The sequence below is a fragment of the Hyperolius riggenbachi genome, chromosome 4 (assembly GCF_040937935.1).
Source record: "Hyperolius riggenbachi isolate aHypRig1 chromosome 4, aHypRig1.pri, whole genome shotgun sequence".
Taxonomy (NCBI): domain Eukaryota; kingdom Metazoa; phylum Chordata; class Amphibia; order Anura; family Hyperoliidae; genus Hyperolius; species Hyperolius riggenbachi.
Genome location: NC_090649.1, coordinates 494,062,316 through 494,083,161, shown reverse-complemented (window position 1 = coordinate 494,083,161; position 20,846 = coordinate 494,062,316).

Below are 20,846 nucleotides of genomic sequence, written 5' to 3'. Positions count from 1 at the left end.
AAAATGATGTAGAAGTCTTTGCGGGCCAGACAGTGAAGCATACCCAGGTGACAACCTGCACTCCAATTGGACAGCAGTGTCACCTGATGTGGAATTTGATTGGAAACCAGCGAATTACTGCTCTCTGGCTTCATACTATATGCTGACCACCAATATTTAAAGATGTAGCTGACCGCATCTATAAATACATTTTGTGTGTGGGCGGCCAGTAAAAAAGCCTCGGGGGGCCACATTCGTCCCGCAGGCCTTAGTTTGAGGACCACTGGCATAGGGCATAGCTCCCGGTTCCTGGTCACCCCTCTCCACTCTGGTAAGCTCTATCACTTGGTAACTTTGTTCTTACAGGTTTTCACTCTAGCACCATTATATCATGTATGCTATTGATACGTGATTGTGTTTATTTTATATAGATCACTTTATACAGCTCTATGCCTGGATGATGTATATATTTTTGCACTTTTTTTATCAATATTTTTGTGCATCTTTTGTACTTTTTGGCACACAACAATCTTTTTGTGCACACATTTTATGCAAATTGGGGCTTGTTGGGACATTCAGGAACATTTTTATTTCTTTTTTACAGTTTTTTTTACCCAGGCATAGTGCAAATTTTTGTGGTGTAGAATCACCCACCTCACTTTTTGGTACACTAAATTTCATACACACATCTTGCCAACCAAAGTGATTTTTTCTTATGCTTCATGTAATCAATTATATTATATATACTTGTTGGGGTACAGATTTATTCAGGATGTTTGGCTGCAACCAACGTTTGGGGAACTTTTTAAATTGTTTTTAATGTTAGTTTGTGTTTTGAACTTTAATACATTTTGTACTATTTTTGCAACTTTACCTATGGTGTTTTGTCATGGTTTTCACTCAGTAAGGGTACTTTTTCTCTAACATGTTGTAGGTAAGTGGCATGGTCTGCTGCATCGTCACCTCACCAGGTGTCACCCAGGGGAGGAGCGCGTCAGCCAGAAGACCGGTAAGTGGAATGGTTTGTTGCATCATCACCTCACCAGGCATCACCCAGGGGAGGAGAGTGTCAGCCAGAAGACAGGTAAGTGGCATGGTCTGCTGCATCATCACCTTGCCAGGCCTCACCCAGGGGAGGAGCATGTCAGCCAGAAGACAGGTAAGTGGCATGGTCTGCTGCATCATCACCTTGCCAGGCCTCACCCAGGGGAGGAGCATGTCAGCCAGAAGACAGGTAAGTGGCATGGTTTGCTGCATCCTCACCTTGCCAGGCCTCACCCAGGGGAGGAGCATGTCAGCCAGAAGACAGGTAAGTGGGATGGTCAGCTTAATTGTCACCTAATTAGGTGTCCCCCAGGGCAGCAGCGTGTCAGCCAGAAGACAGGTAAGAGACATGGTCTGCTGTATCATCACCTCACCACGTGTCACCCAGGGGAGGAGCATGTCAGCCAGAAGACAGGTAAGTGACATGTTCTTCTGCATCGTCACCTCACCAGGCATCACACAGGGGAGGAGCGTGTCAGCCAGAAGACAGGTAAGTGGCATGGTCTGCTGCATCATCACCTCACCAGGCATCACACAGGGGAGGAGCGTGTCAGCCAGAAGACAGGTAAGTGGCATGGTCTGCTGCATCATCACTTTGCCAGGCATCACCCAGGGGAGGAGCGTGTCAGCCAGAAGACAGGTAAGTGGCATGGTCTGCTGCATCATCACCTCACCAGGCGTCACCCAGGGGAGGAGCGTGTCAGCCAGAAGACAGGTAAGTGGCATGGTCTGCTGCATCATCACCTTGCCAGGCCTCACCCAGGGGAGCAGCGCGTCAGCCAGAAGACAGGTAAGTGGCATGGTCTGCTGCATCATCACTTTGCCAGGCATCACCCAGGGGAGGAGCGTGTCAGCCAGAAGACAGGTAAGTGGCATTATCTGCTGCATCATCACCTCACCAGGTGTCACCCAGGGGAGCAGCGCGTCAGCCAGAAGACAGGTAAGTGACATGGTCTGCTGCATCATCACCTTGCCAGGCCTCACCCAGGGGAGGAGCATGTCAGCCAGAAGATAGGTGAGTGGCATGGTCTGCTGAATTGTCACCTAACCAGGTGTCACCCAGGGGAGGAGCGTGTCAGCCAGAAGACAGGTAAGTGGCATGGTCTGCTGAATTGTCACCTAACCAGGTGTCTCCCAGGGCAGCAGCGTGTCAGCCAGAAGACAGGTAAGTGGCATGGTCTGCTGCATCATCACCTTGCCAGGCCTCACCCAGGGGAGGAGCATGTCAGCCAGAAGATAGGTGAGTGGCATGGTCTGCTGAATTGTCACCTAACCAGGTGTCACCCAGGGGAGGAGCGTGTCAGCCAGAAGACAGGTAAGTGGCATGGTCTGCTGAATTGTCACCTAACCAGGTGTCTCCCAGGGCAGCAGCGTGTCAGCCAGAAGACAGGTAAGTGGCATGGTCTGCTGCATCATCACCTTGCCAGGCCTCACCCAGGGGAGGAGCATGTCAGCCAGAAGACAGGTAAGTGGCATGGTCTGCTGGTCCCTGTATACTCAGCTTCTGTACCATGTTTTACATTTGAAATGAATATAGTTGGCTGTGTTAAGTCTAGTCTGGAAGTCTAGTTCCGGTAATAGTTTCAAACGTCGGGTTACCACAGCCAGCCTATTGGAGGTTTATCATGATAGGTTTACAATGCTTGTTTTAATACAAGACACAGAAGGTACATTTATATTGCTCTTTTCTCCTGGCAGACTCAAAGTGCTAGAGTTGCAGCCACTAGAGGGTGCACTCTACAGGCACACACAGTATTTACTGTATATTCATTCAAAATGTGATTACACATTAAAGTGAATCTTAACCCTGCGAAAGAAAAAAAGTTTCACTTACCCGGGGCTTCCCCAAGCCCCCTGCAGCCGTCCTGTGCCCTCGCCGCTTCTCGCGTGTCCTCTTGTCCCCGCAGCGCGTTAGTTTCATTTTCGGCCAACTGAGAGTATCCTTCTCCACCACGCTGGTGTCAAGCACGTCCTGGCTCATCCTTCTTCAAGGCAGAGAAGAGTACACATGGCAAAAACAAAACTATCCCTCGGCAGGGACCGGAGGACACTTGAAGTGAACCAGAGACGAAGCACCCTCATGTATTTTACCATATATATCAGTGGGAACATTAGAGAAAACACCTACCATGCTTTCTGTTTCATTTTTAACTGTTCAGCTTGCTTCTTACCAGCCATGATAAAATCCCCGGCTGAGCATTCAGTCTGGCTTTGCTCAGGAATTTTTATAGCTGAGTCTGTGTTCTCTGGTGTCTTTTCAAGCCCAAGCCTGCCCCCGTGTGGCTCTGCTCAGGAATCATTATAGCTGAGTCATTATAGCAAAGCCAGACTGAATGCTCAGTGGGAGATTTTATCAGGGCTGATAACAAACAGGCTGAGCAGTAAAGGATGAAACAGAGAGCAGGGTAGGTGTTTTCTCTAATGTTCCCACTGATATATATGGTGAAATACATGAGGGTGCTTCGTCTCTGGTACTCTTTGAGGAGCAGCGAGGGCACAGGACGGCTGCAGGGGGCTTGGGGATGCCCCAAGGTAAGTGAAACTTTTTTTTCTTTTGCAGGGTTAAGGTTCACTTTAAATACAATGTACAGTGTATGTGGCGAGTATTGCTGATGACACATGTATAAGTCACAAACACGAGACCAGGAAATGTCAATATTTATGGTGGGTAGTAGAGAAAGGATGGATGCTGCATTCCACAGGCTTCAGTAAAAGGCTTGTATTCAGAGCAAACGATCGCAGAACATATTCCGGGCGGAGTCCTTCCTCAGGTGTGTATATGGTGGGTAGTCCTGCAGCAAATAAAGAGCGATGGCGCTGGACATTTGGAGTTTATTTATATTTCCCATGTATGTAAGAACTTATGAAACCCTCCCATAACATAGAAATATAAAGTAAATATGGCAGCAGGGGCTTTGCATGAGGGCCTGTCAGGCCTGACTGGGGGCCCTCAGGGCCCTTTCACACTGACACGGTGCGGTATTTTACTGCAGCCCACCGCTAGGGCAATGCTAGTCTATGGGGCCTTTCATACCAACGCGATGTGACGGAAGTGACGTTTTAGCAAACCTACGTTACCGTGCGGTCCTGCGCTGGACCAGAAGTCATGTAAGTCTAAGCCGACGCAGGTTTTTTTAAATGCCCGCCGCACGTTTTACTTGGCACGCATGCGTGGAAGCGCATCTTAGCAATACGCTTTCACGCACGTGATCGCCACTTCCTGCTTGGACAGCTGCCAGACGGCTCCCCGAAGGCCGACTCCCCAAAGGCTGGTTTTGGCGGTGTCACACCGCTACCGCCAATCCACAGTGTGAAACCGGAACATTCAAATCTGGCATTGTCCAGCCCAGTCTGTGTTTTATACAGTATATATAGTTTTTGTTACACAAAGAACACCAGGGATTTTGTCCTGCTGCTATTAAATGAATGACTAGCAGGGGTAGCAGAATGAGGAAGATTGTCTGGGGAGCCCGGGAAGGTGAGTCACTTGTCTTATGCTTCAGCTGCCCATACTCTGCATGGGAGGGAGGATTCACATCTGCCTACCTATAGGGGGTCCTTCTACTTACCTATACTGAGGGTGAGTCCTTCTGCCTACCTATAGGGGGTCCTTCTATTAACCTATACTGAGGGTGAGTCCTTCTGCCTCACTATAGGGGGTCCTTCTACTTACCTATACTGGGGGTGAGTCCTTCTGCCTACCTATACTGGTGGCCCTCTGGCTAACTATACTGAGGGGGTTACTTCTGGCTGCCTATATGGGAGGTCATCTCTGTATACCTATATTGGGGGGGGGCACTACTTCGGACTGGGTATGTATTGTGCCACTGCTGGTGAGTTAGGCGCAGGGTGAGCCGAATAACGGCCCTTCCTGCTGCCGCTCAAATCCCTTACAGCGTTAAAGGAACCCTATCGATTAACACTTTTTTTTCAATTGAGATAGGAATAGTTTGGGAAGTGCTGCTAAGTACTGGTGTGTACATTTGAATTCTTATCTCTTTTGTTTACTGTTATCAAATTACTTTGACCCTTCTGAGACAGGTGCTCTCCACCATGGTGCACTTGGCAGTCATGCATGCTGAGACACTTGGTTTTGGGCCTTGCAGTATCTGATGATGCAAAGGTCCCTGCAGATGCTGTCACTTTAAATGTATCGGGAGGCTCTGCCTGCGGCCACTTCTGAGACGGGTGCTCTTTGTAGAGGTACACACTTGGCGGTCATGGTCATGCATGCTGGGGCATTTGGTTTTGGGCCTTGCAATATCGGATAGTGCGGGCTGTCGCTTTGAATGTGTCAGGGGGTTCTGGACTGGAGCACAGGTTCGAGAGCGGCTGAGTTTCCACATTAAACGCATCCACATTCTGATCTGTTTCTGTTGGGAAAATGGTCGTAACTATTAAAGACGATCGTGATTGCGAAATTTCGCCTGGACGTGGAATTTCGCGTTGCTTCACGAGATTGTGAGTTTTTTCGATTACTGCCAGGGTCGGGGTTTTTCTCGAATTGCGTGAAGTTTCACATAGTCGGAATTAGGTCATGGTGCCCATCACTAAGTGCAGGCGGTTGATTGGTGGGATTGGTCAGCTTTGCCTGCCTCTGGGTGGGGTGATTGGTCCTCCCTGTTTCCGTTTGTCAGAGCAGGTGGGGGAGTGGATCGCGCTGTGCCCTTAGGGGCACCTCCTTCACCCGTCTGTCCCCCCCCCCCCTGTGTTTCCCCCTTATGTCTGGTACGTCGGAGGATACGGTACCCTCTTCTTCTTCTCTAAAGGCAGCTTTTCCTTCTCACCTTGGTCCGTTTCTCTTTTCCCTTTCTTTCTTTATTTCTATGTAATATTTAAATTTGATTGGCAAACATGATGAGACTTTATGCCCAAAACCAAGAGCATGGTGATGAAGCCTATAAAATATATATCAGGAAGGGAGGGGGGATTCCCTCACACTGCATCTGTTAACCCTATGTGTGAGAGAAAGCTCTCACTGTCTGTCTCTGACTGAGCTGCATGCAGAGAGCAGAGGAATTGTATCTTATGTGCAGCATAAACATTTGTAGTGTGTGAAACCTGACACCAGAGGCATTTCATATAACTCTGCATCAATATTACACTGTTCTTAGCATGTCAGACTGTAGAGATTCACCTATGAAAATGAGACATTCCAAACGTAGCTAAAATCTACACACAATGAGTTACAGCTCTTGCCTCTGATATTTAACATGAATAGTAGGAAAATGTTTACACAGCTACTTAGACATTATTTGCACATTGTCATTTTAGAACACTTGGGCATTGAAAGTGTTCCTTTAAATACTATTCCCCCTCCAAGTTGTAGCAACTCGGAGAGAGATGTAATTTGGGGTGTGGCAATCACCAGATCCCCCAATGACCTTTGTGCGTGGCGCGCAACAAAGCACTAGTGTTATGGCTGCACCCAGCTTTGGTGCTGAGCGGCGAAATGACCTGCTTTGTTCGGGCTACCTATATTGGCGGTAGGAGCTTTTGGCAACTTATATTTGAATCTGGTGGGTACCACTGGCAAACTAAACAAAAAGCTTACAATCCCTGCCATCATGTCACTAACTGTCCTCAGAGGAGCCTACAATCTAATCTCTGCCGTGTTGGGGGCCGGGGGGGTTGGATGCTGCCGGTCGAGGGCAGCTGGTGAAGGTAGGCCTTGGGCAGTAAAGAGTACTGTACAAATCTGGTCCTCGATGTGGTACAAATTGTCGGGTGCTGTGTGATGATTCCAGTTCGGGCGGGGGCATCCTGGCAAGTTTGCCTCAGGCAGCGGAAAGTCTAGAACCGCCCCTGGCAGTGCACCAGTGTGAAACGGGCCTGAAGGTTACAATAGCAGCGCTGGGCAGCAGGATATACAGTATATGTTATGCTGGTTTATTGGCAGGTGTTGGAATGTGGTGTGTTTGTGTTTCCTCTGGGTGAGGAGGCTGTCAGCACTGCAGGATCTCCCTGTGTCCTCCCTTCCTCTGAAGCAGCGTATTAGCGGAGGTCTTCCGCAGCCTCTGCACATTGACAGAGAGCTGCTGCTTCTTGGACGAGGTTGCCTAGGAGACTTTGATTTTGCTCAATAACCACTGTCCTTAAAGAACAAGATGAATGCTAGTGAAATAATATGTTAACACCAGTTTTTTTCTTCTGAATCATCACTGAATAATAAAAAGGACGGGTTACATTGTCTGCCTCATATTGCATTCATGAATTGTAGCAGCACCTTTGAATAAATTCCTCAACCACTCTCATCCTCTCAGATCTTTTTCCTGGCGCAATTCCCTCCCCCCCCCCCCCCCCCCATGACAACCCCGAATGCAAGACTTACATTATGTATAAAGGTGGCCTCTAATAATGCAATTTGTATGAACGATTGTAAATGATCGTTTGGGACCACTAATGGACAAAAGTCTCCTAATCAACCCGATCAGATTAATGAAATCGATCTGAATTTTGGTTCGATACCATCAATTTGATCGGATTGGTTAGGAGATTTTTATCCATTAGTGGTCCCAAACGATCATTTATGAGCGTTCATACCAAGAATTGTTTGTAATCAATCGTTCAGTATCATTAGTGGCCACGTTAAGATGTATGTATTTTGTAATGTAAATAAATATGTCACATCAAAAGTATAATAGTAGCCTAATGCTAAAGTGTTCATGTGAGATCGGAAGACCTTCTTGGTGTCTATTGTGTGCTGAGATCAATGAACAGATGTGCAGATCACAGATCTGGCGGTAATCCTGTCTCAGGCGGGCCCGGTGCACACCAACAACCTCCAGCAGATCCACAAAACTAGAGGTTTTTGGAGCTGATTTCAGAGCGATTCTAGGCATGTTTAAAGATGTTTTCTAAACAGGCCTAGCGTTTTTTTAGAGCGTTTTTGTGTAGCAGATTTCATAGATTGTTACAGTAAAGCTGCTACTGAACAGCTACTGTAACAAACGTGCCTGGAAAACCATTCTGGTCTAGCGTTTTTCAGAGCGGTTTGAGCTTTTCCTATACTTTACATTGAAGCAGAAACGCTTCTGAAAACCGCAGAAGTGCTGCAGGAGCCACGTTTGCGGTTTGCGAAAATCCTCAAACCGCCGGTGTGCACCATCCCATAGAGATACATTAGCCAAGCGTTTTCACAGGCGGCAGCTGTTTTGAAAACGCTACCAAAAACGCTTGGTGTGCACCAGTCATTACACATGGGGCAGATGGTTGGCAGTGCTTAGGCATAGAGTTGGGCCGAACGGTTCGCCTGCGAACGGTTCCACGCGAACTTCGGTGGTTCGCGTTCGCGTCCCGCAGGCGAACCTTTGCGGAAGTTCGGTTCGCCCCATAATGCACATGGAGGGTCAACTTTGACCCTCTACATCACAGTCAGCAGGCCCAGTGTAGCCAATTAGGCTACACTAGCCCCTGGAGCCCCACCCCCCCCTTATATAAGGCAGGCAGCGGCGGCCATTACGGTCACTCGTGTGCTGCCTGCGTTAGTGAGAGTAGGGCGAGCTGCTGCAGACTGTCTCTCAGGGAAAGATTAGTTAGGCTTAACTTGTTCCTGTCTGGCTGCATACCTGTGCTGTGAACCCACCACTGCATACCTGTGCTGTGAACCCACCACTGCATACCTGTGCTGTGAACCCACCACTGCATACCTGTGCTGTGAACCCACCACTGCATACCTGTTCTGTGAACCCACCACTGCATACCTGTGCTGTGAACCCACCACTGCATACCTGTGCTGTGAACCCACCACTGCATACCTGTTCTGTGAACCCACCACTGCATACCTGTGCTGTGAACCCACCACTGCATACCTGTTCAGTGAACCCACCACTGCATACCTGTGCTGTGAACCCACCACTGCATACCTGTTCAGTGAACCTGCCACTGCATACCTGTTCTGTTCAGTGGACCCGCCACTGTATACCTGTTCATTGAACCCACCACTGCATACCTGTGCTGTGAACCCACCACTGCATACCTGTTCTGTGAACCCACCACTGCATACCTGTGCTGTGAACCCACCACTGCATACCTGTTCAGTGAACCTGCCACTGCATACCTGTTCTGTACAGTGGACCCGCCACTGTATACCTGTTCATTGAACCCACCACTGCATACCTGTGCTGTGAACCCACCACTGCATACCTGTTCTGTGAACCCACCACTGCATACCTGTTCAGTGAACCGGCCACTGCATACCTGTTCTGTTCAGTGGACCCGCCACTGTATACCTGTTCAGTGAACCCGCCACTGCATACCTGTTCTGTTCAGTGGACCCGCCACTGTATACCTGTTCAGTGAACCCGCCACTGCATACCTGTTCTGTTCAGTGGACCCGCCACTGTATACCTGTTCAGTGAACCCGCCACTGCATACCTGTTCTGTTCAGTGGACCCGCCACTGTATACCTGTTCAGTGAACCCGCCACTGCATACCTGTTGTGTTCAGTGAACCTGCCACTGCATACCTGTTCTGTGAACCCGCCACTGTATACCTGTTCTGTTTAGTGAACCCGCCACTGCATACCTGTTCTGTTCAGTGGACCCGCCACTGTATACCTGTTCAGTGAACCCGCCACTGCATACCTGTTGTGTTCAGTGAACCTGCCACTGCATACCTGTTCTGTGAACCCGCCACTGTATACCTGTTCTGTTTAGTGAACCCGCCACTGTATACCTGTTCTGTTTAGTGAACCCGCCACTGCATACCTGTTCTGTTCAGTGAACCCGCCACTGCATACCTGTTGTGTTCAGTGAACCTGCCACTGCATACCTGTTCTGTGAACCCGCCACTGTATACCTGTTCTGTTTAGTGAACCCGCCACTGTATACCTGTTCTGTTTAGTGAACCCGCCACTGCATACCTGTTCTGTTCAGTGGACCCGCCACTGTATACCTGTTCAGTGAACCCGCCACTGCATACCTGTTCTGTTCAGTGGACCCGCCACTGTATACCTGTTCAGTGAACCCGCCACTGTATACCTGTTCTGTTTAGTGAACCCGCCACTGCATACCTGTTCTGTTCAGTGGACCCGCCACTGTATACCTGTTCAGTGAACCCGCCACTGCATACCTGTTGTGTTCAGTGAACCCGCCACTGCATACCTGTTGTGTTCAGTGAACCTGCCACTGCATACCTGTTCTGTGAACCCGCCACTGTATACCTGTTCTGTTTAGTGAACCCGCCACTGTATACCTGTTCTGTTTAGTGAACCCGCCACTGCATACCTGTTCTGTTCAGTGGACCCGCCACTGTATACCTGTTCAGTGAACCCGCCACTGCATACCTGTTCTGTTCAGTGGACCCGCCACTGTATACCTGTTCAGTGAACCCGCCACTGCATACCTGTTGTGTTCAGTGAACCTGCCACTGCATACCTGTTCTGTGAACCCGCCACTGTATACCTGTTCTGTTTAGTGAACCCTCCACTGCATACCTGTTCTGTTCAGTGGACCCGCCACTGTATACCTGTTCAGTGAACCCGCCACTGCATACCTGTTGTGTTCAGTGAACCTGCCACTGCATACCTGTTCTGTTCAGTGGACCCGCCACTGTATACCTGTTCAGTGAACCCGCCACTGTATACCTGTTCTGTTTAGTGAACCCGCCACTGCATACCTGTTCTGTTCGGTGGACCCGCCACTGTATACCTGTTCAGTGAACCCGCCACTGCATACCTGTTGTGTTCAGTGAACCCGCCACTGCATACCTGTTGTGTTCAGTGAACCCGCCACTGCATACCTGTTGTGTTCAGTGAACCTGCCACTGCATACCTGTTCTGTGAACCCGCCACTGTATACCTGTTCTGTTTAGTGAACCCGCCACTGTATACCTGTTCTGTTTAGTGAACCCGCCACTGCATACCTGTTCTGTTCAGTGGACCCACCACTGTATACCTGTTCTGTTTAGTGAACCCGCCACTGCATACCTGTTGTGTTCAGTGAACCTGCCACTGCATACCTGTTCTGTTCTGTGAACCCGCCACTGTATACCTGTTCTGTTCAGTGAACCCACCGCATCAGTGCGCATACCTGTGCAGTTAAGTGAACCCACCTACCTACGTGAGTGCACGCAGTGTGATATACCACTCCGTGCATACCCGATATGGACAAAACAGGTAGAGGAAGAGGTAGTGCCAGAGCCAGAGGAAGGCCACCCGGCAGGTCTGCGCGAGGTCGTGTAAATGTAATTTCGTGTGGACCTGGCCCACAGTACAGTGCTCGGAAGAAGGCACGTCCCATCACCTCCCAAGATTGTCAGGACGTGGTTGAGTATTTAGCGACACAGAACACCTCATCTTGCTCAGCCACCAGCGCTACTACTAGCACCACTTCCGCTGCATTTGACACTTCGCAAGAATTATTTAGTGGTGAAATCACTGATGCACAGCCATTGTTGTTACAGCCAGATGAATTTTCACCAGCTCATATGTCTGAGTTACGCGGCAACACTATGGATGTAACGTGTCAGGAGGATGAAGGACCTACTGATGGTGCAAGTTTGGATTTGTCTGAGGCAAGCGAAGCTGGGCAGGATGACTACGATGATGATGGTAATAGGGATCCTCTGTATGTTCCCAATAGAGGAGATGAAGAGGGGGACAGTTCAGAGGGGGAGTCAGAGAGTTGTAGGAGGAGAGAAGTTGCTGAAAGAAGCTGGGGCAGCTCTTCGTCAGAAACAGCTGGTGGCAGAGTCCGGCACCATGTATCGCCACCTATGTACAGCCAGCCAACTTGCCCTTCAGCATCAGCTGCTGAGGTCCCCATAGTGCCCACATCCCAGGGTGGCTCAGCGGTGTGGACATTTTTTAATGTGTGTGCCTCAGATCGGACCAAAGCCATCTGTTCGCTCTGCCAACAAAAATTGAGCCGTGGAAAGGCCAACACTCACGTAGGGACAAGTGCCTTACGAAGGCACCTGGAGAAAAGGCACAAACAGCAATGGGATAGCCACCTGAGCAAAAGCAGCAGCAGCACACAAAAGCAAAGCCACCCTCCTTCTCCTCTTCCTCCTCCATCAGGTGCATTATCTGCTTCTGCCGCTTTCTCCCTTCCACCTTCACAGGCACCCTCCTCCACTCCGCCTCTGCCCTTGAGCGGTTCCTGCTCCTCTGCCCACAGCAGCAGTCAGGTGTCCGTGAAGGAAATGTTTGAGCGGAAGAAGCCAATTTCGGCCAGTCACCCCCTTGCCCGGCGTCTGACAGCTGGCGTGGCGGAACTGTTAGCTCGGCAGCTGTTACCATACCGGCTGGTGGACTCTGAGGCCTTCCGTAAATTTGTGGCCATCGGAACACCGCAGTGGAAGATGCCAGGCCGCACTTATTTTTCGAGAAAGGCCATACCCCAACTGCACCGTGAAGTTGAGAGGCAAGTGGTGTCATCTCTTGCGAAGAGCGTTGGGTCAAGGGTACACCTGACCACGGATGCCTGGTCTGCCAAGCACGGGCAGGGCCGCTACATTACCTACACAGCCCATTGGGTGAACCTGGTGGTGAACGATGGCAAGCAGGGCGCAGCAGACCAAATTGTGACACCTCCACGGCTTGCAGGCAGGCCTCCTGCCACCTCCTCTCCTCCTGCTACATGCTCTTCGCTGTCCTCCTCCTCCTTGGCTGAGTGGCAGTTCTCCTCTTCAGCTACACAGCCCCAGCTCCGCAGGGCCTATGCTGCATGCCAGGTAAGACGGTGTCACGCCATCTTAGACATGTCTTGTCTCAAAGCGGAGAGTCACACTGGAGCAGCTCTCCTGGCTGCTCTTAAGAAACAGGTGGATGAGTGGCTGACCCCGCACCACCTGGAGATAGGCAACGTGGTGTGCGACAACGGCAGTAATCTGCTTGCCGCTTTGCATATGGGGAAGCTGACACACATACCCTGCATGGCACATGTCATGAATCTAGTGGTTCAAAGATTTGTGGCAAAGTACCCTGGCTTAGCGAATGTCCTGAAGCAGGCCAGGAAGTTCTGTGGGCATTTGCGGCGGTCTTACACAGCCATGGCACGCTTTGCAGAAATTCAGCGCAAAAACAACATGCCGGTGAGACGCCTCATTTGCGATAGCCCGACTCGCTGGAACTCGACCCTGCTCATGTTCTCCCGTCTACTAGAACAGAAGAAAGCCGTGACCCACTACCTCTACAACTATAGTAGAATGAAACAGTCTGGGATGATGGGGATGTTCCGCCCGACAACTGGACACTGATGGAAAATGCATGCAGGCTCATGCGGCCGTTTGAGGAGGTGACCAACCTGGTGAGCCGCAGTGAGGGCACCATCAGCGACTTAATTCCCTACGCTTACTTCTTGGAGCGTGCTGTGCGTAGAGTGGCGGATGAAGCTGTGAATGAGCGTGACCAGGAACCGTTACGGCAGGAACAGGCATGGGACCAATTTTCATCAGACCCAGCTGTTTCCTCAACACCTGCGGCAGCACAGAGGGGGGAGGAGGAGGAAGAAGAGAAGTCGTGTGCAGAAGACGAGTCAGACTCAGAGGATGATGAGCAAGGTGTTTCTTTGGGGGAGGAGGAGGAGGGGACAGCGGCAGGAGAACAACCTCAGCGGGCATCGCAAGGGGCTTGTGCTGCTCAACCTTCCCGTGGTATTGTTCGCGGCTGGGGGGAGGAGGTTGACTTACCTGACGTCACTGAGGAAGAGCAAGAGGAGATGGAGGGTACTGGATCCGACTTTGTGCAGATGTCGTCTTTTATGCTGTCCTGCCTGTTGAGGGACCCCCGTATAAAAAACCTCAAGGGGAATGAGCTGTACTGGGTGGCCACACTACTAGACCCTCGGTACAGGCACAAAGTGGCGGACCTGTTACCAACTCACCGGAAGGTGGAAAGGATGCAGCACATGCAGAACCAGCTGTCAACTATGCTTTACAATGCCTTTAAGGGTGATGTGACGGCACAACGCCAGCAAGGTACCACTGCCACTAATCCTCCTCCCGTGTCCACGCAGTCAAAGACAGGACGCTCCAGCGATCTCATGGTGATGTCGGACATGCAGACGTTCTTTAGTCCAACGCCTCGCCGTAGCCCTTCCGGATCCACCCTCCACCAACGCCTGGAACGGCAGGTAGCCGACTACCTGGCCTTAAGTGTGGATGTAGACACTGCTGTGAACAGCGATGAGGAACCCTTGAACTACTGGGTGCGCAGGCTTGACCTGTGGCCAGAGCTGTCCCAATTTGCCATCCAACTTCTCTCCTGCCCTGCCGCAAGCGTCCTGTCAGAAAGGACCTTCAGCGCAGCTGGAGGCATTGTCACAGAGAAGAGAAGTCGCCTAAGTCACAAAAGTGTTAAGTACCCCACCTTTATCAAAATGAATGAGGCATGGATCCCGGAGGGCTGCTGCCCGCCCCAAGACTAAGTCAGTCCCCGCACTCACAGCATCTCTGCCTGCACGCCGTGTGACTGGCTGCCTGGCCTGCCCCAAGAAGACTAAGTCGCTCCCAGTCCCTCCACACAGCATGTCTGCCTGCAGGCCGCTTGACTAACTTCTCCGCCACCACCAACAGGGTCCGGGACTCCAGGCGGATTGCTGAATTTTTTAGGCCGCTGCTAGCAGCGGCCGCTGTAATAATTTTTCTGGTGCGTGAACATGACTGCCTAATTTTTCTGGCTGCACTGCGGGCAGCTGCAACAACAAAAGAAAAGGCATGTACATGCGCCCATTCCCCTTCGTGATCATTACCTTGCCGTGGTGAAGGGGCTTGCGTATCACAATGAAGCAATGACCGGCGCCTAGATGAGTGTCTCGGGGGGCACACCCACGATAATAAGGTCGTTGCCTCATTGTGGTCAGACCAAATTTGATCAGCTGGACAGTCACTGTTCTGTCATTCAGCTACATCAGCCAGGCGACCATATGGGCTGTAAAGCCACCAAAACCTGCACTCTCGCCATGGTGCGCACCAGTCCAGCACGGCCGTCACTACACAAACAGCTGTTTGCGGTGCGTTACACGGTGAGTTTGGTGTGTCAGTGTGAAGCAGTACCTTAATTACACTACCTGATTGATGTATACACATGCAAGATGTTTGAAAGCACTTTAGGCCTGTCATTTAGCATTTAATGTGATTTCTGCCCTTAAAACGCTGCTTTGCGTCAAATCCAGATTTTTCCCCGGGACTTTTGGCATGTATCCCACTCCGCCATGCCCCCCTCCAGGTGTTAGACCCCTTGAAACATCTTTTCCATCACTTTTGTGGCCAGCATAATTAATTTTTTTTTTCAAAGTTCGCATCCCCATTAAAGTCTATTGCGGTTCGCGAACTTTAACGTGAACCGAACCTTCCGCGGAAGTTCGCGAACCAGGTTCGCGAACCTAAAATCGGAGGTTCGGCCCAACTCTACTTAGGCACAGCAGCGGTGGTAATATGTTTCAGTGATCACAGAAAACCCAGTACTGTTTTCTACGTTGTTAGGCTTAAAGAAAACCTGAACTGAAAATTAAAAGTCAAAATAAACACACACATATCATACTTACCTCCTGTGTAGTCTACTCCTCAGTGTCTTTCTCCTGTCCCGCGTCCTGTTTGTTCACTGTGATCAAGGGAATTCTCCGTCCTCCATTTTGAAAATGGCCATTACCCCATAAAAGTTTCTTGGTCAGCACACTGTTAAACTGTAACATTGTCCACCTGAGCCATAGGGAAACATGGACATTACCTGGTACATCAGTTTTCCTCTCAGCTATAACTGACAGCAACTGATATTTTACTGACAGCAACTGATATATTTCAGATCTGACAAAATATTGTCAGAACTGGAAGGGATTATTGTCAGAAGAAAATGGTGAGCTTCTGAGAGGAACTAATGGTGAGGTAATTATGTAATGTTCATTGGAAGTTACCTCATGTGTTTATTTTAAATAATTTTACTCAGTACAGGTTCCCTTTAAAGTGACACTGAACCGAAAAAATAATAATTAAGATATATTTAATTGGTTGTGCAGTACGGATAATTAGTAGTAAAGAAAATATATTCTCATATTTTTATATTCAGTTATATAGCTCTTTTTATAACATTGCATCATTCTCTAATATTTGCAGTTTACACATTACTCAGCATTCTAAATGATTTCACAGAGCAGGCTAGTGAACTTTTGAACCTTGTCCACCGCTGTGCCTCCCCTAATGTAAATGTCCCCCTGTGCCCGGTGTAAATGTATACATTACCTCCCCGCGGCCTCCACTTGTCCCCTGCTGGCTGGCGTCTCTGCATACACACACGCCCCACGTGGCTTCCTAGTAAGGGCGCATGTGTGATTCTTTTCTAAGCGCTTTTGTGCAGCGATGATTTTTTTCACTTCCTGATGTCAGTCAGTAAGTGAACTCTTTGCCCCAGAAATTAATAAATACAGTATATTTATTCATTCAAAGTGCTCAAGAAAAAAAATTACAGATGGCCACGCCATCGGAACGCAGTGTGAACAAGGCCTAAGAGGCTAGTAAGGAAGCAGTAATGTATATCCTCTTTGTGTCATCTTAGGAAGCTGTGATGACCATACAGAAATATCCTTTACAATGTCTGATAAAAACACCCAGTGTGCACCTGGCAAGAGTTATTACAGAAATCATTGCCCATAACGGTCTGCAAAGGAAAATATTTACACTGCACTGTGCTACACGTATTTACACAGCAACCCAACCAAACGGTCAACGGGTGGATGGGAAAGCTTGCTATGCAAAGAAATCTCTCAAACAAACTGTATCCACACTACTGCTTTCCCAAGCTTACACTCAGCTGCCACATACTGTATCCACACTACTGCAGGCTTTCCCGAGCTTACCCTCAGCTGCCACATACTGTATTCACACTACTGCAGGCTTTCCCAAGCTTACACTCAGCTGCCACATACTGTATCCACTCTACTGCAGGCTTTCCTGAGCTTACACTCAGCTGCCACATACTGTATCCACTCTACTGCAGGCTTTCCTGAGCTTACACTCAGCTGCCGCACACTGTATCCACACTACTGCAGGCTTTCCCAGCTTACACTCAGCTGCCACACACTGTATCCACACTACTGCAGGCTTTCCTGAGCTTATACTCAGCTGCCACACACTGTATCCACTCTACTGCAGGCTTTCCTGAGCTTACACTCAGCTGCCACAAACTGTATCCACACTACTGCAGGCTTTCCTGAGCTTACACTCAGCTGCCACACACTATATCCACACTACTGCAGGCTTTCCTGGGCTTACACTCAGCTGCCACACAATGTATCCACACTACTGCAGGCTTTCCCAGCTTACACTCAGCTGCCACACACTGTATCCACACTACTGCAGGCTTTCCTGAGCTTACACTCAGCTGCCACAAACTGTATCCACACTACTGCAGGCTTTCCTGAGCTTACACTCAGCTGCCACACACTGTATCCACACTACTGCAGGCTTTCCCGAGCTTACACTCAGCTGCCACACACTGTATTCACTCTACTGCAGGCTTTCCTGAGCTTACACTCAGCTGCCACACACTGTATCCACACTACTGCAGGCTTTCCTGAGCTTACATTCAGCTGCCGCACACTGTATCCACACTACTGCAGGCTTTCCCAAGCTTACACTAAGCTGCCACACACTGTATTCACTCTACTGCAGGCTTTCCTGAGCTTACACTCAGCTGCCACACACTGTATCCACACTACTGCTTTCCCAAGCTTACCCTCAGCTGCCACATACTGTATCCACACTACTGCAGGCTTTCCTGAGCTTACATTCAGCTGCCGCACACTGTATCCACACTACTGCAGGCTTTCCCGAGCTTACACTCAGCTGCCACACACTGTATCCACACTACTGCAGGCTTTCCTGAGCTTACATTCAGCTGCCGCACACTGTATCCACACTACTGCAGGCTTTCCTGAGCTTACACTCAGCTGCCACACACTGTATCCACACTACTGCAGGCTTTCCCAAGCTTACACTCAGCTGCCACACACTGTATCCACACTACTGCAGGCTTTCCCAAGCTTACACTCAGCTGTCACATACTGTATCCACACTACTGCAGGCTTTCCTGAGCTTACACTCAGCTGCCACACACTGTATCCACACTACTGCAGGCTTTCCCAGCTTACACTCAGCTGCCACACACTGTATCCACACTACTGCAGGCTTTCCCAGCTTACACTCAGCTGCCACATACTGTATTCACTCTACTGCAGGATTTCCTGAGCTTACACTCAGCTGCCACACACTGTATCCACACTACTGCAGGCTTTCCCAGCTTACACTCAGCTGCCACACACTGTATCCACACTACTGAAGGCTTTCCCAAGCTTACACTCAGCTGCCACACACGGTATCCACACTACTGCAGGCTTTCCTAGCTTACACTCAGCTGCCACACACTGTATCCACACTACTGCAGGCTTTCCCAGGCTTACACTCAGCTGCCACACACTGTATTCACTCTACTGCAGGCTTTCCTGAGCTTACACTCAGCTGCCACACACTGTATCCACACTACTGCATGCTTTCCTGAGCTTACACTCAGCTGCCACATACTGTATTCACTCTACCGCAGGCTTTCCTGAGCTTACACTCAGCTGCCACACACTGTATCCACACTACTGCAGGCTTTCCCAGCTTACACTCAGCTGTCACACACTGTATCCACACTACTGCAGGCTTTCCCAGCTTACACTCAGCTGCCACACACTGTATCCACACTACTGCAGGCTTTCCTGAGCTTACACTCAGCTGCCACACACTGTATCCACACTACTGCAGGCTTTCCCAGCTTACACTCAGCTGCCACACCTTGTATCCACACTGCTGCAGGCTTTCCCAGCTTACACTCAGCTGTCACATACTGTATCCACACTACTGCAGGCTTTCCCAGCTTACACTCAGCTGTCACATACTGTATCCACACTACTGCAGGCTTTCCCAGCTTACACTCAGCTGCCACACACTGTATCCACACTACTGCAGGCTTTCCTGAGCTTACACTCAGCTGCCACACACTGTATCCACACTACTGCAGGCTTTCCCAGCTTACACTCAGCTGCCACACACTGTATCCACACTACTGCAGGCTTTCCTGAGCTTACACTCAGCTGCCACAAGCTGTATCCACACTACTGCATGCTTTCCCAAGCTTACACTCAGCTGCCACACACTGTATCCACACTACTGCAGGCTTTCTTAGCTTACACTCAGCTGCCACACACTGTATCCACACTACTGCAGGCTTTCCCAGCTTACACTCAGCTGTCACACACTGTATCCACACTACTGCATGCTTTCCTGAGCTTACACTCAGCTGCCACACACTGTATCCACACTACTGCAGGCCTTCCTGAGCTTACACTCAGCTGCCACACACTGTATCCACACTACTGCAGGCTTTCCCAGCTTACACTCAGCTGCCACACACTGTATCCACACTACTGCAGGCTTTCCCAGCTTACACTCAGCTGCCACACACTGTATCCACACTACTGCAGGCTTTCCTGAGCTTACACTCAGCTGCCACACACTGTATCCACACTACTGCAGGCTTTCCCAGCTTACACTCAGCTGCCACACACTGTATCCACACTACTGCAGGCTTTCCCAGCTTACACTCAGCTGCCACACACTGTATCCACACTACTGCAGGCTTTCCCAGCTTACACTCAGCTGCCACACACTGTATCCACACTACTGCAGGCTTTCCCAGCTTACACTCAGCTGCCACACACTGTATCCACACTACTGCAGGCTTTCCCAAGCTTACACTCAGCTGCCACACACTGTATCCACACTACTGCAGGCTTTCCCAGCTTACACTCAGCTGCCACACACTGTATCCACACTACTGCAGGCTTTCCCAGCTTACACTCAGCTGCCACACACTGTATCCACACTACTGCAGGCTTTCCCAGCTTACACTCAGCTGCCACACACTGTATCCACACTACTGCAGGCTTTCCCAGCTTACACTCAGCTGCCACACACTGTATCCACACTACTGCAGGCTTTCCCAAGCTTACACTCAGCTGCCACACACTGTATCCACACTACTGCAGGCTTTCCCAAGCTTACACTCAGCTGCCACACACTGTATCCACACTACTGCAGGCTTTCCTGAGCTTACACTCAGCTACCGCACACTGTATTCACTCTACTGCAGGCTTTCCCAGCTTACACTCAGCTGCCACAAGCTGTATCCACACTACTGCAGGCTTTCCTGAGCTTACACTCAGCTGCCACACACTGTATCCACACTACTGCAGGCTTTCCTGAGCTTACACTCAGCTGCCACAAGCTGTATCCACACTACTGCAGGCTTTCCCAAGCTTACACTCAGCTGCCACATACTGTATCCACACTACTGCAGGCTTTCCTGAGCTTACACTCAGCTGCCACATACTGTATTCACTCTACTGCAGGCTTTCCTGAGCTTACACTCAGCTGCCACACACTGTATCCACACTACTGCAGGCTTTCCCAAGCTTACACTCAGCTGCCACACACTGTATCCACACTACTGCAGGCTTTCCCAAGCTTACACTCAGCTGCCACACACTGTATCCACACTACTGCAGGCTTTCCTGAGCTTACACTCAGCTACCGCACACTGTATTCACTCTACTGCAGGCTTTCCCAGCTTACACTCAGCTGCCACAAGCTGTATCCACACTACTGCAGGCTTTCCTGAGCTTACACTCAGCTGCCACACACTGTATCCACACTACTGCAGGCTTTCCTGAGCTTACACTCAGCTGCCACAAGCTGTATCCACACTACTGCAGGCTTTCCCAAGCTTACACTCAGCTGCCACATACTGTATCCACACTACTGCAGGCTTTCCTGAGCTTACACTC